This window comes from Hordeum vulgare, chromosome 2H (genome assembly GCF_904849725.1).
Source record: "Hordeum vulgare subsp. vulgare chromosome 2H, MorexV3_pseudomolecules_assembly, whole genome shotgun sequence".
Lineage (NCBI taxonomy): Eukaryota > Viridiplantae > Streptophyta > Magnoliopsida > Poales > Poaceae > Hordeum > Hordeum vulgare.
The window spans coordinates 395808010-395825411 of NC_058519.1; the positions used below are offsets into that span (position 1 = coordinate 395808010).

At 46.9% G+C, this 17402-nt stretch overlaps 1 long non-coding RNA gene across 1 annotated transcript; it reads left to right on the forward strand.

Moving 5' to 3' along the window:
• The first annotated feature begins 2239 nt into the window (after nt 1-2239).
• LOC123430152 lies at nt 2240-5513 on the forward strand. The gene is made up of 3 exons (XR_006622874.1): nt 2240-2453; nt 3445-4653; nt 5177-5513. It is a non-coding gene; the product is annotated as an uncharacterized LOC123430152 (long non-coding RNA).
• Nucleotides 5514-17402: the final 11889 nt, after the last annotated feature.

Below are 17402 nucleotides of genomic sequence, written 5' to 3' on the forward strand. Positions count from 1 at the left end.
GTTTTTGTTCAAAAGAGAGATGAAAATAATAAGGAAGTACGGTAAAAAGCAAGGCTCGTTGCTCAAGGTTCACTCAACGACCTGGTATCGATTTTGAGGAGACCTATTCCCCGATCATGGGTGGAGTTACCTTTAGATACTTGATCTCAATGGCAGTAAATATGGGCTTGCAGATGAAATTAATGGATGTTGTCACTGCTTACCTATATGGTAACTTGGATTCGAACATATACATAAAGGTTCCTGAAGGTATCCCTGTTCCGAACCATGATAGATCAAACATGAGTCTATACGGTGTTCAACTTCAGATGGCATTCTACGGACTTAGAAAGTCTGGTAGAATGTGGTATAATCGCCTAAGCGATTTCCTTCATCAGAAGGGCTACACGAACAATACATATTGCCCATGTGTTTTTATACGACGATCCCAAGCTGGATTGTGTATAATCTCTATGTACGTGGATGATTCGAACATAATCGGTACACCTGAGTATATTGAGGAAGCAAGTTCCTACCTGATGTCGGAATTCAAGATGAAGGATTTGGGTAAAACCAAGTTCTTTCTAGGTCGGCAACTTGAACATTCCCCTGATGGGATTCTAGTGAACCAGTCGGCCTATGTCCAGAAGGTCTTGGAAAGATTTGGATTTGATAAGGCATATCCTTCTAAGACCCTGATGGTTGAGAGATCTTTACAGTCAGACAAAGATCCGTTCAGGCCTAAGGAAGAGGGGGAGGAAATTATGGGACTAGAGGTTCCTTACATGAGTGTAGTTGCAACACTCATGTACCTCGCAAATTGTAGACGACCAGACATTGCTTTCGCCGTCAATTTGCTGGCTAGGTATAGTTCTAAACCTACCAAGAGACATTGGAAAGGTATCAAGGACGTTGAATTACCTGCAAGGGACAAAAGATCTTGGCCTATTTTATGAAAGGAATCAAGACCTATCTTTTATAGGCTATGCCGACACTGGGTACCTGTCGGCCCCACATGATTGCAAATCACACACTCGATATGTTTTCCTTTATGGTGGAACTGCGTTTTCCTCGAGATCAACCAAGCAAACACTTGTGTCAACCTCCACGAACCACTCGGAAATCATGACACTATTCAAAGCGTCAAAGGAATGTGTATCGCTCCGGCGGATGATCATCCACATTCAGCAGACGTGTGGGCTGAATACCGTACAAACCACTACCATTATCTATGATGATAATACTGCTTGTGTTGCACAAGTTCATATGGGTTATGTGAAGAGTAACCTCAGAAAGCATAGTAGTCCCAAGTTCTTCTATGCACACGAACTGCAGCAGTTGAACGAGATGATAATCTTGCATACTAAGTCATGTGACAATATTGCTGATATGTTTACTAATCATTACCAGCATCATCCTTTGAGAGGTGTGTGCGTGGAATCGGTATGATGAGACTTAGAGAGATGCAAGGTTCAGGGGGAGAAACTTCACAAACTCGTCGCTAAAATATCGATCCCGATGATTGAGTACTCAACCGAGTGGTTGAGTGGATTTTACTCTTTTTCCCTTGAGTGAGTTTTCCAGATGTTTCTCACCTAAGGTTTTTGACGAGGCAATTCATGCAATACAACGACGTATATTGTGCGCTCTTTCTTCATATTTTTTCCCACTGGGTTTTTCAGAGTTTTGAGACATGAATATATGGATAACTTCCCAAGGGGGAGTGTTGGGAAACTTGGGCCTTGTGTGGAACAAGTCATTGGCCCATTATGGACCAAGTCCCTCCACTTGACGTTAAAGTGAGCACTTATCCCCACCCCTTAGCTATATAAATAGGAGAGCACCCCATTGTATAGAACACTTGATCAATGATGAAGAAAGGAAGATCCCCCTCTACTTCTCTTTGTCAATTTACTTTCTGTATGTATGTGTGATCGACTACGACGCTAGCTCCACTCCGCAACCTTGGACCGGACTCGCCGGCAGGAGTTGCCGAACAATACCAACGAAACCATGTGTAACGAAACTATTGTAATTAGCGATGTACTTCCCGACACACGTCTCCGCCCCCAAAAAGGAAACCACCCACTTCCCACGCCCCAACACCCACCCCTCGCCCCGCCACCGCCCCGACCCTCGCCACCGCCTCGCACCACGCGCCCTCCCGCGCCCCGCCGCCCCCTGCTACCCCCCGCCATCGCCACCCCGCCCCCTCGCCCCGCCACCGCCCCGACCCCTGCCATCGCCGCCGCCTCGCCCGTGCACCCCGCCACAGACCGCCCCTGCCACCGGCCGCGCCCCACCAACGCCGGGCCTCGTTTCTCGCCCCGTCACTGCCAGGGAGCGGACGCCCCAACACCGGCCAGGCGCCACCAATGCCAGACCTCCTATCTCGCCCCATCACCGTCCTGGAGCGGACACCCCACCACCGCCCGCGCCCCACCATCGGCATCCAAGTGGCATCCAGGCTCGAGGTCCTCCTCCATCTCATTCCTCATCCCCTGGATTTGATCCATGCTTGTGCTTCCTCGTGATTCCACGCTGTTGTGTGTGTATTTGGGATCTCTTGTTACACTTTTGGGAGGCAAAATTTTAGTATCAGTCTGAGTTGGTGTGCCTCGGAGTAGTAGGAAATGACAATTCGAAAATATTACAATGGTTGGGGGTGCTTCTAATTGTGGTTACAACAGCAAGGTAAATCAATATTCTAATCTGCTTGTTCTCAGGTAAATCAATACTTAAATAAATGACGTATTCAGCAGCATGTAAAATTCAAACGGAGGTAGAATCATAATTGTACAACTACTCCTATGTCGTTTTTCATGTATAATGACTCCAAGAACAATTTCAATGCTCTACCTTATTTACAGTTTACTCACCAAAGTTTCTCCCACTAGAAATATAAATGAGTAATTAAGAAGACACAATTTCTTTAATAATCTATTCTTCATAGCACATATATGATATATTTATAGGTTATAAGAAACTCCAATGTTTTTTCGGTTCTTCAGTGGCATGCTTGCAACCATTTTTAAAAGTTTTAAGTTTTGTGACTAAATCATTTAGATTCAGTAAAGAAGAAATCTCCATGAGGAGTCAAATATGCAGTCCATCAACACGGCATGACAAACTCTCACCCTGTTGGTACCATTAACAACAAAATTTTGTGTATTCCTCATTTTTATGTCATCATGATTTTACCTATTACTCAATTGCTTGGATCCCTTCTGCAAGGGACATTTGTTTTTCATTTTGAGTAGTATTTCATCTCTGTACCTGCAAGCTCATCCTTGTGAGTTTTACTGTTGAAACATTAAAAAAAAGTTGTTCTACACCTGCTATGTACTTGCAAGCCCATTTTTGTTATTTTGATAACATAGCAAGTTGTTGTTCTATTGATGAGCATTTTATTTTTGGAGGTTCAACAAACTTGATTATCTCTACTATTTGGTAATATGCTTGCAGGTACAAGGTCTTCACACCTCTCTTAACTCACTGTATGTGTTTTGTGAAGAGGTAGTTAGAGTTTGATACATTCACAAGTTAAGCTGAAGGAATATATGCTAAACAAGTGAGGTATGTTGTCTCCGTATCAAAATATAAGATGTTTTTGTATACTCCTTTTGTATCAAAAAATGTCTTATATTTTGATATAAAAGAAGTATTTGCTAGGCAAGACAATTTATTTATCATAATAAAGCATGTTAATACATTCATTTCTTCTACATCAACATAATTTTGGAATGTATAGCTCCTGGCTGCCGAACACATGAGGTTGAATTTTGTTATCCACATGATTTGGTCTTCTTATTGATAGCAACGTGAACGTTCAGAAATATTGTTTTCGTTCATTTGCCTGTTCTTATAGTGGACATGAAACGTCTTATATTTTGATACAGAGGAAGTATTTGCTAGGCAAGACAACTTATTTATCGTAATAAACCATGTTAATACATTCATTTCTGCTGCATGAACGTAATTTTGTAATGTATAGCTCTAGACTACCGAAGACATGAGGTTGAATTTGGTTATCCACAACATGATTTGGTATTCTTATTGATAGCAACGCGACCTTCACAAATATTGTTTTCGTTCATTAGCCTTTTCTTATAGTGGACGTAAAATCTTTTTGCGACCTTTTTACTAGGTGACTTTTGGGTTATGTAGAGATTTGTAGTTATTTTTTTCCTGGATCAGATTTTGCGTTACATTATGTTTAATTAATGTGTACCTTTAGTTTTATCTTACTTTGTTTGCGAGATGCTAATTGTGTGTCAGAGTTTTCGACAGCAAGATCACCATAATGAGGTAGCTATCTTGATTTCATTTGTGTTTTCTTGGCACAAATGTACAATGTAACTTTTCATAATAATTATTCCATGCATCATTGGTACCATAGCATTGCTTCTGGAGTTGACATTCAATTTTCTGGTGGTTTTGGCGGTGGTGATGGTACAGGGTCGGTGATGAGTGATAGAAGAAGTACAACTCTATCAACGGAGAAAATATACTCTTGACGGAGGCCATGACGGGTAGCTAGATCCAAAACGCAGAGAATCAAGGTTTATTTTCCTGGTGTCCTATGTCACCGTTGATACTATTGTGGTACATGATCAAGGATGGTACCATTGACCCCGTGAAAATGAGCCAAACTCCACTTCAAGGTGCAGCAAGGTACATCTTGAGTTATCTAACCATGTAATCCAACTTGTTTGACTACTTCTGTAGCTCTATACAATGTTTATCCGATGATCACAATCATAGAGGTTGCAGATCATAATCATGCATTGCCTTATATATACCCTAAACCCTTCATACAAAATTGTAGATGCACATGGCGTTTAATCTATCTGTCTAGGGTTTATATTCAAAACTCTTCTTTCCTTATGTATTATTTTCAGAATCTCTTTTGTGTTTTCCTAAGATGTGTGCGGAAACAGCATGAGCCTTTGCTGCTTGGTCTGGGATGGTGAAGTGTTGGTGGTAGTGGAAATCGTTAAAGGCGGCAATAGCCAATGGTGTCTTCGTTTCTACGGTTACAGAATATGTGGAGTCATGTCCAGTGTTGCAAGGTAGCCTGTAGTGGGAGGCGACAAAGTACTGGTTGTTGCCCTAGTATCCATAATGTATGTCCTTCTTAATATGCATGCAGTTTGTAGCTGTGTGTCTAGCACGTTTTCATGTTTTTTTCTGTCAGGAATTGTGTGAACACCAACCTCAGAGATGGAACAAGGAGTTCACATTCGCATTGATCATCCTTGGGGATTAAGAGGAATTCGGGGGCTCTACTTTCAAATTGGCATCAAGCTTCACGATGTGGTGACCTGCTAGGATGGGTGACATTTATCTCTCTTCCTTGCATCTCATGCTTTAAATTGGGTGTTGTTTGGTTTGTTCGGATTTATCACTATGTTCCCGCGGAACTAATCAGTGTTGTGGAATATTAGAAATATTTGATGAGGTACATTGAAATTGGGTTGGTTTATAACTTTGATGAAAAATTATTTTCTTTTAATTCGATTACTCCTTATACTCATGTTCAGGATTACTCCTTATACCCATGTTCATTTTTTTGTTATGTTTGTGAACTGTGTATATCATTTAAGTGTGGGAACCGTTGGTGTCCTTTAAAAATATATATTGTTGTGCATCGATTTCTTCATGGTCATTGCTTCTTCTATTTTTCAAAAAATTCATAATGTCAATGTAAAATTTATATTCACATAACTTGTTCATCACAATAAGATAATATGTCTATAGCACTTGTCAATCATTGTTGGCAAGGATTCGAAAAGGATTTGGTCAAGAAAATTGGGATATACTTTTTTGAAATTTTCCCTTGAACATTGTTGATTTACTCATGATTGATGATAAATATGTTCACTATAAAGTTTTAGTCCAAGTAATATTTTTGTATCACAACATTGTTAGATATATGTATGGCCTCTCTTATATTAGCACACAATTATATTTTTGATCATTGTTTTCTAGAACGAATGATGTTTTTTTCACACAATAATATGTGTGTTACACGTGCCCACTTTCTAGTAGAAAAATAAGTAAAAAGGGGGATGTTTATTATTTTTATGAAAAAATTCAAATATTTTGAAAAAACGTTTTGAAATTTTAATAAAACGTTCAAAAATTAGAAAAAAGTTCATAATTTAAAAAATCATAACAAAAACGAAAAAACTTCACAAGATTTGAAGAAAGTAATTTGAAAAAAATTCATGAACTGTAGAATGAAATGTTTAAAAAATTGAAAGGATTTTGAAAAAGGTTCATGAATTTGGTAAAAACGAAAAAAGGAAATAAACACACAAAACTAGTCCAAGAGAAAACCTGCCTAAAAACAGTGAAAACTTCAAGAAGGTTCCTAAAACCATTGAAAAAATGGATCAGCCGACGAGGAATATTATGCACGTGAATGAACAAGAAAGAAAAAAAAGATAAATGGGCAAGCCCAAAGTTGAAGGGGTATGTGCGTCAATTTGCCCAAATTGTTGTAAACAACGCTTAAGGCGTTGAATAAGATTTGGGGGAGAAATGAGCGTCGGTGTTCCAGATACCCTAAGTGAAGCACACGAACGAACTGCTTGCTAGTATCATACATATGGATGAACCTTGTTATGCACATATGCTAGAAATAACTAAGCATACAGTGTTCATTAAAAATAACTTTGAATGGAATCTGATTTGATACTACTCCTTTTGTTTCTAAATATATATATTTTTAAACATTTTGATACGAACTATATATATAAACACAATTACGAGTGTAGATCTGTTTATTTTGCTTCGTATACATTTCATATTTTTTTAACTTATCTTCTATATCTAAATAGCTAGCCCTCGTTAACATATTTCTCTCAAGATGCAAGCATGCCACCTTATCATTCAACATGCATAGGAAAAGGTCCACCTTAACATGCAACTATGCATATTAAAAATTCACTTCCACATGCAAACATGCATGCATGTTTCTATATCAAAATAGCTAGCCCCACTAACATATTTTTCTCAACATGCAAGCATGCCACCTCATCATTCAACATGCATAGAAAAAGGACCACCTCAATATGCAACTATGCATATTAAAAATCCAATTCAACATGCAAACATGCATGCATGTCAAATTCCATTCTATTATGCTATTTACATCTCATTCTTATATACTTTAAAAACTATTATTTGAAATATTAATGTTTCATATAACCAAAACATTATTGTAATATTGCAAAATATTTCCACAACAACGTGCGGGGCATCATCTAGTATTTAGAAACGGAGGGAGTAAAGCCAAGCATCACTCATCCGTTAGGGCTTGTTTAGCTTGGTGGGAATAGAACGGGATTGAGTCCCCTTCCTTTGAGCTTGTTGGGCTGCAGGGGATTAGACCCAACCATGGAACTAATCTCTCAAGAAATTGAGTTAAACCTCCTTTTCCTTGTGAGGTTATTTATAGTTAATGTAATAGCCAACATGTATAATGTTTTTTGTTCATAAATATAAAATGTTTTAGATATCTTAATGTAGACTTACTGTAAATAACATTCCCGAGTGCGCGTAGTTGTGGCACTCGGAGTGCACTTACTGTAAGAGTCCCCGAGAGTAATTTGTACTCAGGTCAGGTATTATTGGCCTCGTAGGCGTAGGTGATGACATGCATCTCAATAGGGCAGACCTGCTTGAGCTGCATGCCAGTGGGGTCACTCTTAGTGAACCCACTGGGTGTAGTCCCCGAGACCGCTGTCGACTTCTTGCGTCGGCAGTGGTTTGAAGAACTTAGACTTTTAACTGTTGAACTTTCTGATTGTTCCTTGGTGCTTGGTGGCAGAAAACTTGTGAAATGGGGACGGCCTATGAGGCTCTCAAAGCGGAGAAGAACCAGGTCGCTGGGGAGCTTGATGCGGCTATGCTCGCAATGGCCGACATGAAGGATGCTCTGGAGGGACGAGAGAAGTCCTTGGAGGAGGCGCGTGAAGCGAACAAGGTGTTGAGTGAGGAAGTGGAAAAGATGAAGAAACAGAGGGCTGCTCTCACGAATCAGATGGTTGTCCTGAATAAGCGATGCACCGCTCAGGAGAAGTATGTCAGCGACTGGGCTGGGCAGATGATGACGCGTCTGGCTGGTAAGTCTTATGTTTTGCCGAGTGCTTGTACTGTGTGCGTGACACTCGGTGTTTATTATATGCTTGCCCTTTTGTTGCAGACTTTTGCGTTGATGCTGAAGCTGAAGCGGCGGACGTGGAGCGGTCCATTCGCGACAACGTGCCACTCGGCGAGGACGCCAATCGGGATCTGCTCCGGGCGCATATCCGCGTAGGCAAAGTGGGTCCTTTCATCGGTCGACTGAGAGAAGTCGTCGGCCAAATCGAGAAGGAACTTTGGCCAGAGGATGAGTCGCGGCAGGAGATGGAGAACCTGATGGCCCGACTGGAGGAGATTCCCAACCGAGTGCAGTCGTGGAAGAAATCTGCAGCTCGTTGCGGTGCAGATGTTGCTCTGTCCCTGGTCCGAGTCCATTGCAAGGAGGTGCGCGAGGAGAAGTTGAAGACACTGAAGGTCGCCAACACGAAGAAGCTTCGATTCGAAGACTTCATGGAGACGTTCCTTGAGAGTGCTACCCGCATCGCCGACGGAATCGACTTGGACACCTTTGTGGAGCCCTCCAGTCCTGGCGCCGACCCAGCTGACGCATGAAAAAACTTTATCCTCGGTATGCCGAGTGTTAATCTGTAAGAAACTTTGGCCACTGCTGTTGGCCGTCACATTCTTAGATCGGTGCAGGTAAGCTTGATCCGCACCGAGTAAACTATCTTTGCTAGAGCTTTGAATCGAATTTTTGCTCTTTTGTTGCAATTTTGATTCGGGTTTTTGTTTGGCGTTTCTTGGTGAAGCCAAAGGCAAACATTCGGAACATGTCAGTTGTTTTGACATCTGCGTGAGCCTCATTGAGGGTCCATGGAATTCCCTAAGTCTCCGAGTGTGGCGTTAAGAGTACACTCGGAGAAGGTTAATACTTAGGCGATTCTTGATCGCAGCTAAGCTCCCGAGTGTGACGTTTAGCGCACACTCGGAGAAGGTTAATACTTAGGCGATTCGGGATCGCAGCTAAGCCCCCCGAGTGTGACGTGTAGTGCACACTCGGAGATAGGTAGTACTTAGGCGATGCTGGATCGCAGCTAAGCCTCCGAGTGTGACGTGTAGTGCACACTCGGAGATAATTAGTACTTAGGCGATTCTGGATCGCAGCTAAGCCCCCGAGTGTGACGTGTAGTGCACACTCGGACAATTTTAATACTTAGGCGATTCTGGATCGCAGCTAAGCCCCCGAGTGTGACGTGTAGTGCACACTCGGAGATAGGTAGTACTTAGGCGATGCTGGATCGCAGCTAAGCCTCCGTGTGTGACGTGTAGTGCACACTCGGAGATAATTAGTACTTAGGCGATTCTGGATCGCAGCTAAGCCCCCGAGTGTGACGTGTAGTGCACACTCGGAGAAGGTTAATACTTAGGCAATTCTGGATCGCAGCTAAGCCCCCGAGTGTGACGTGTAGTGCACACTCGGAGAAGGTTAATACTTAGGCGAGTCTGGATCGCAGCTAAGCCCCCGAGTGTGACGTGTAGTGCACACTCGGAGAAGGTTAATACTTAGGCGATTCTGGATCGCAGCTAAGCCCCCGAGTGTGATGTGTAGTGCACACTCGGAGAAGGTTAATACTTAGGCGATTCTGGATCGCAGCTAAGCCCCCGAGTGTGACGTGTAGTGCACACTCGGAGAAGGTTAATACTTAGGCGATTCTGGATCGCAGCTAAGCCCCCGAGTGTGACGTGCAGTGCACACTCGGAGACGGTTAATACTTAGGCGATTCTGGATCGCAGCTAAGCCCCCCCTTTTTTTTTTGAGACCGAAGTCTGCGGCCGCGGAAGAACTTTGAACCTGCAAAAAACTCAATCTGCTTTATATTATTTCGCCAACACTTGTTCTTTACATTGCTTCAGTCGACGGTCACGTGTAGAAGCGCTTCAGGAGATCTCCGTTCCATGCACGCGGCTCGTCTGTCTCCCTCTCGATGTTGTAGAGTCTGTATGCTCCGTTGTTTAGCACCTTGGAGATGATGAAGGGTCCTTCCCAGGCCGGATCCAACTTGTGAGGTCTTTGCTGATCCACTCGGAGCACCAGATCGCCTGCTTGGAACGTGCGACTTCTGACGTGGCGTGCATGAAAACGCCGCAGATTTTGTTGATAAATGGTCGAGCGAGTTAATGCCATCTCGCGCTCCTCCTCCAGAAGATCCACTCCGTCTTGCCTTGCTTATTCTGCTTCGGCTTCGGAGAAGAGTTCGACTCGTGGCGCATTGTGAAGCAAGTCACTCGGAAGGACCGCTTCTGCTCCATAAACGAGGAAGAACAGTGATCGCCCTGTGGATCTGTTCGGGGTTGTGCGAAGTCCCCAAAGCACTGAAGGTAGCTCGGTAACCCAAGCGCCAACGGCATGTCCTATCTCTCGCAGGAGTCGGGGCTTCAAACCTTGCAAAATAAGTCCGTTTGCCCGCTCTGCTTGTCCATTGGACTGTGGATGTGCTACGGAAGCAAAATCCACTCGGATGCCTTGGCTTGTACAGAAACCTTTGAATCTGTCCGAGTCAAAGTTTGTCCCGTTGTCCGTGATTATACTGTGAGGTACACCGAATCTGAAGATGATGTCCCTGACAAACTTGACGGCTGTTGAGGCGTCGAGCTTCTTGATGGGCTTCGCTTCGATCCATTTCGTGAACTTGTCGACAACCACCAACAAATGTGTGTATCCACCTTGGCCTGTCTTGAATGGGCCGACTGTATCTAATCCCCACACTGCAAACGGCCACACCAGAGGGATCGTCTTCAACGCAGACGTTGGCTTGTGGGACTTGTTGGAGTAAAACTGGCAGCCCTCACATCGATCAACCATATCCTTAGCCATCTCGTTAGACTGCAGCCAAAAGAAGCCAGCCCTGAATGCCTTGGCGACGATTGCTCTCGAAGAACCGTGATGACCGTAGGTCCTCGAGTGAATATCCTCCAGAATCAGCTGCCCCTCCTCTGGGGAGATGCATCGCTGAAGAACGCTTGAGATACTTTCCTTGTACAATTGGCCATCAATGACAGTGAATGACTTCGACCTGCGGACTATCTGCCTGGCGTGTACTTCGTCTTCTGGAAGTTCTTGCCTCAAGATATATGCCATGATCGGCACAGTCCAATCGGGAATGACAGCCAGAATCTCCATGACCAGATCAACCACAGCAGGTACATCGACTTCAGTCGGATTTGTTATGCTCTTGGGTTGTACTGGTTCCTCTGTGAAAGGATCTTCTTTGACTGAGGGGAGGTGGAGGTGCTCGTGGAAGACGTCACTCGGGACTGGTCTCCGAGTGGATCCGAGTTTTGCTAACTCGTCAGCTGCTTGGTTCTCCAGTCTTGGAACATGGTGAAGTTCTAGACCTTCAAACTTCTTAAGCTTCCTCACTGCATTGCAGTATGTAGTCATGGTGGGGTTTCTGACGTCCCACTCTTTCATCACTTGATTGACCACCAGATCTGAATCGCCGTAGACCATCAGGCGACTGACGCCGAGTGAGATGGCCATACGCAACCCGTAGAGGAGAGCTTCATACTCTGCCTCGTTGTTGGAGGAATCGAAGTGTATCTGTAGCACATACTTGAGCTTGTCGCCCTTTGGTGATATGATCACAACGCCAGCGTCGGAGCCATTCAACATCTTGGACCCGTCGAAGAACATTGTCCAATGGGCCGAGCAGATGTGGGTCGGTTGCTGTTGTTCTACCCATTCTGCTATGAAGTCAGCCAGAGCTTGAGACTTAATAACTTTCTTGGCCTCGAACTTGATGTCACAGTACAACATCTCCATCGCCCACTTCGCCACTCGGCCTGACGCATCTCGATTGTGGAGAATTTCCGACAATGGAGCATCAGAAACGTCAGACACCGAGTGGTCTTGGAAATAATGGGCCACCTTCTTCGCAGTCATGTAAATCCCGTAGATAAGTTTTTGATAATGGGGATACCTCTGCTTGGAAGGGGTCAAGACTTCGGAGACGTAGTACACTGGCCGCTGAACTTTGTATGCTTTGCCTTCTTCTTCTCGTTCGACTGTAAGAACAGTACTGACGACTTGATTTGTAGCCGCGATATACAGAAGAAGGGGCTCTTTACTGAGCGGAGCAGTAAGAACCGGCTGGGTGGAAAGCAGGACTTTGAGGTCGTCGAATGCGACTTGGGCTTCATCTTTCCACTCGAAAGTACCTGATTTCTTCATGAGTCGGTACAGAGGAAGTGCTTTTTCGCCGAGTCGACTGATGAACCTGCTCAAAGCCGCTAGGCAATCTGTGAGCCGTTGAACATCGTGTATTCTGACCGGCCTCTCCATTCGGACAATGGTCCTGATCTTTTTGGGGTTGACATCGATCCCTTGTTCGGAAACGAAGAAACCGAGTAACTTTCCGCTGGGAACACCGAATGAACATTTGGCTGGGTTGAGCTTGATATCATACCTATGAAGGTTGGCGAATGTTTCTGCCAAGTCAGTCAGGAGGTCGGAACCTTTGCGTGACTTGACTACGATATCATCCATATACGCCTCCACATTCCGACCGATCTGATCGAGGAGACATTTTTGGACCATGCGCATAAAGGTAGCTCCTGCATTCTTCAGACCGAATGGAATAGTGATGTAGCAGAAGCACCCGAATGGGGTGATGAAGGCTGTTTTTAACTCATCGGGGCCATACAGACGGATCTGATGATAGCCCGAGTAGGCATCGAGAAATGATAGACGCTCGCAGCCCGCAGTCGAATCGACAATTTGATCTATGCGGGGAAGCGGAAAATGGTCTTTCGGGCAGACCTTATTGAGATGCTTGAAGTCGATGCACATTCGGAGTGACTTGTCCTTCTTGGGCACCATGACAACATTGGCGAGCCACTCGGAGTGGTGAACCTCGCGAATGAAGTTGGCTGCCAGCAGCTTGGCCACCTCTTCCCCGATTGGCTTCCTCTTGTGCGCGGCGGACCGGCGCAGGTGCTCTCGGACAGGCCGAGCCGTGGAATCCACGTGCAGTCGGTGCTCAGCGAACTCCTTGGGTACACCTGGCTTGTCAGAGGGTTTCCATGCGAAGATGTCCCAGTTCTCACGGAGGAATTGGGTGAGCTCAGCTTCCTATTTAGGATCGAGGGTGGTGGAGATGTTCGTCGGGGCAGCAGTTGCGTCCTTCGGGGGGATGCTGACCTTCTTCGTCTCTCCCGCCGACTGAAATGCAGACTCTGAAGCCGGCTTTTTCGAGCGCATCAGGTCGGCGGGGTCGACTGTTTTCTTGTACTCGTGCAGCTCGAGGACGGCCATCTGCTGGTCGGCGATTCTTGATCCCTGCTGCAGACACTCTTCAGCCCGCTGCCGATTGCCTGTGATGGTGATCACACCTTTCGGGCCTAGCATCTTCAGCTTCAGGTACACGTAACATGGACGGGCCATGAAGTGCGCATACGCTGGGCGACCCAGAATTGCGTGATAAGCGCTCTGGAAGTCAACCACTTCGAACGTCAGCTTTTCCTTGCGAAAGTTCTTGTCGGAGCCGAAAACAACGTCCAACGCGATCTGGCCGAGTGACTTGGCCTTCCGTCCAGGGATGACTCCGTGGAACTGCATGCTGCTCTCGCTGAGTTTGGACATCGGGATTCCCATCCCCTTGAGGGTGTCGGCGTACATGATGTTCAAGCCGCTGCCGCCATCCATGAGGACTTTGCGCAGTCGGACTCCTTCTACCACCGGGTCGACGACTAGGGCCTGTCTCCCCGGGGTGGGTGCATGTGCCGGATGATCCGACTGGTCGAAGGTGATCGCAGTCTGAGACCATTTGAGGAACTTGGGGTTGGAAGGGGTGGCCATGTTCACCTCTCTGTTCACCAGCTTCAGTCGGCTCTTGCTCTCGACGTCAGCAAAGATCATCAGGGTTGCATGGACTTGGGGGAACGGATCCTCCTTATCCTCCTCATCCTGTTCATGGTCCTTCTCACTCGGTTGCCCTTTGCTGAACCCCTGGATCAGAAGGCGACACTGTCGAGTGGTATGCTTCGCATATATGGGGTTGCCTTCTTCGTCCATCTTCGTATGAACCAGACATGGCTGGTCCAGGATGGGGTTATTGAACTGCTTCTTCTTGGGGGTGAACTGAGCCTTCCCTTTACCCTTGAACTTGGCATTGGTTACGGCTGCGGCCTCCGCTTGCGGAGCGGTCGGAGCTTTCTGCTTCTGCTTCCGAGTGTTGCCCCCATCGCCATCAGCGACTGTTTTGTGCTTGCCGCTCCGGATGCGGTCCTCTTCTTCGCCATTTGCGTAGCATGTTGCTATCTCCATCATCTTGCTCATGGAGATGTCGCCTGTTCGGCCAAACTTCAGGTACAGATCCCTGTACCGCACGCCTTCCTTGAAAGCGCAGACTGCTTGATGCTCGGTGACGTTCTCCACCGTGTGATAGAGAGTTGTCCAGCGCTGGATGAAGTCACGCAGGGGCTCATTCTGCTTCTGGATGCAGTGCTGGAGCTCCACAAGGCCAGCAGGGCGCTTGCACGTCCCTTCGAAGGTCCTGATGAACACTCGGGCCAGATCTGCCCAACTGTAGATGCTTGAGGGGGCCAACTGGTTTAGCCACGCTCGCGCCAAGCCGTCGAGCATCAGAGGGAGGTGCTTCATGGCGACATGGTCGTCCCCTCCTCCGATCTGGACCGCCACTCGGTAGTCATCCAACCACGTTTCTGGCTTGGACTCTCCTGTGAACTTGCTAATTCCCGTCGCCAATCGGAAGTTGGGAGGGATGTCAGCCGAACGGATGGCTCGACTGAAACACTCGGGACCAGACACGGTGGCCCTGCTTCCACTCGGACGGTCGGTATCGTGACCATCACGGTAGGCTCGACCTCTGTCGACTCTCCGCTGGGCGATATGTCCTCTTGCGTTGGGTCTTGGGTCGTAAGTGTCGCCGACTGAACGCCGATCATCATGATGTCGGGACCCATATGGCCCACCCCACGGAGGGGTGCGTGAGCGGCGGCGATCTTCATGAATCATGGAACGGCTGCCTCCCCTGTGGCGCTGATGGAACCAGGGCTGTGAACCGACCGATGCGTATTCGCGTGGAGGGAACTATTATAGATCCGGTTGTGCGACTGGGAGACCGCTGAATTCTGCTGCTGCGCCGTGTGCAACAGGGCTCGGATCTGCTCGATCCCTCTACCAGCCTCTGAATCAGTCGGCTGGAGGGAATCGGCTATCTTGGCAGCTGCAGCCAAGTTGAGGAGTGGTGTGCGGAACAGCTCCACGTTGCTCCGCCGAGTGTGCCGACTAGCAGAACGGCGAGGTGGACGATGTGCGCCGGGCGCTTCGTCGATCTCGTGCTCGTTCCGGCCAGCCTGGCGGGGATCTTCATGGGAGTTGGCCATGTGTACTTCTGCTGCGTGCCCGTGACCCGCATACTCGGAAGGAAACTCAGTCGGAACCGAGTCCGAGTGCTGGGACGACAGGGCAACCACAACGGTCTCAAGAACCGCCACTTATGAAGATGCGTTCTGGCGCGCTTGGGCGTGCTGCACCCAACGCTGGAGCCACGGACGGTGGGACCGCTTGACGCGGCGCGTGACGGCGGTGTAGGTCGACACTGGAGCCGACCGCTGGAGAAGAAGAATGCCGCGGGCGCCGGCACGGAAGTGCGTAGCCCTGCGACAGGAGAGCGCCTTGATGTCGAGGGGCGCATCCCGAAGCCACGCCGAATCGTCGACGATGAAGGAGAGAGCGCCGAAGAAGATCTGGTGACCCATGCTCGAATCTCCACCGGACGACATGACGAAAGGAAGTAGTCGCAAACTCGCCGGAAGTCGCTTAGACGCCTGCCCCACGGTGGGCGCCAACTGTCGTGGGTATAAGCCTGACAGTAGATGTGTAGGGTACGAATGAGATGGGCAGAGTCCTAGCTACGGCGAGGTTGTATGAGTTCAGGCCCCTCTGCGGTGGAGGTAACATCCCTACGTCTCAGTGCTCTCGGAGCTTGCTGTCGAGTGGAATATGGAATACAATGATTTGCTAACCCCTCTACCAGTGGGGGAGGGCGGCTTATATAGAGTGCGCTGCCCTCCACAACGGTTCCGGTACAGGGGTGGAGTAGTGGGGATTGAATGCGTACGTTACAGGTAACGTATGCTCTAAATGCTAATAAATGCACCCGGAAACGTACGGCGGTTTCCCTCCAGAGAGGTAACGATGTACCGAGTGTAGCCAGTCGGTTAGCTTGGTATCCTCCGAATGCTAGACTCCGACTGGACGGTTGAGGACCTGTTACCGACTGGATGATGGGGACCTCTTAATTTAGTCGGGACTGACTAGGGCCTTGTCCTTTGTGAGGGGTAGTCCTTGGGTAGGACCTATATGACAGGCCTATGACCCTACCCTAGGACTATGACCCCATCACACGTCATACATGTATTTATTTTTTTCACGGCTTATTACGAGTGTTCCTCACTCCAAGTGCTCCAGTTAACATTTCCTTAAATCTCTCACTCGCTTCCTACGTCCTCACGCTCCCCCATTGCCTCCCACGCACCGCATATTTGCCACACCGCCGGTCCATATGGATCTCGCCCGCGGAGCTTTTCCCCCTCGCCCCTCTTATGTGTGTTATCTTCTTCATCATGCATTTATTTGGGGCAGAAGGCACCCAGCTCTTCTTGATTTGGTCTTCTCTCCTACCTGCCTTATCTGCAATGTTCCAATTCTGGTGACCCCTCTACTAATGAGAAACTCCTCTCCGACCCCCCGTCTCTTTTGCATGACAGGCTAATGCAATAGGGCATGTGATACAATAGCGCAGTGCCCTCCTCCTCTCCCCCGAGTAGGAGCAGTCCTCTCCCTCGCCGATTGATGTCTACTATGAAACTTTATTCTTATAGACTGTTGGGTCTCAAAGCGCAAAGTTCTATAGGACAATGGAAAATTTCCCTCAAGTGGATGACCTAAGGTTTATCAATCCGCAAAAGGTGTAGGATGCATGTGACCTCTCTCAAACGACCCTGCAATCAAATACGATAAATCTCTTGTATCCCCAACACATCAAATACAATGACATATTGTATACGTGCACTAGTTCGGTGAAGAGATGGTGATACAAGTGTGGTAGGGATAGTAGAAATAGGTTTCTATAATCTGAATAAATAAAAACAGCAGGGTAGCAAGTAGCAAAAGCGAGCAAAATGTTATATCAACGTTTAGGAAGAATGCCCAGGGTTCATACTTTCACTAGTGCAATCTCTCAAGAATGCGAGCATAATTAAATCATATATCAATCTCTCAATCTGTGAAAAAGTGTCACTCCAAA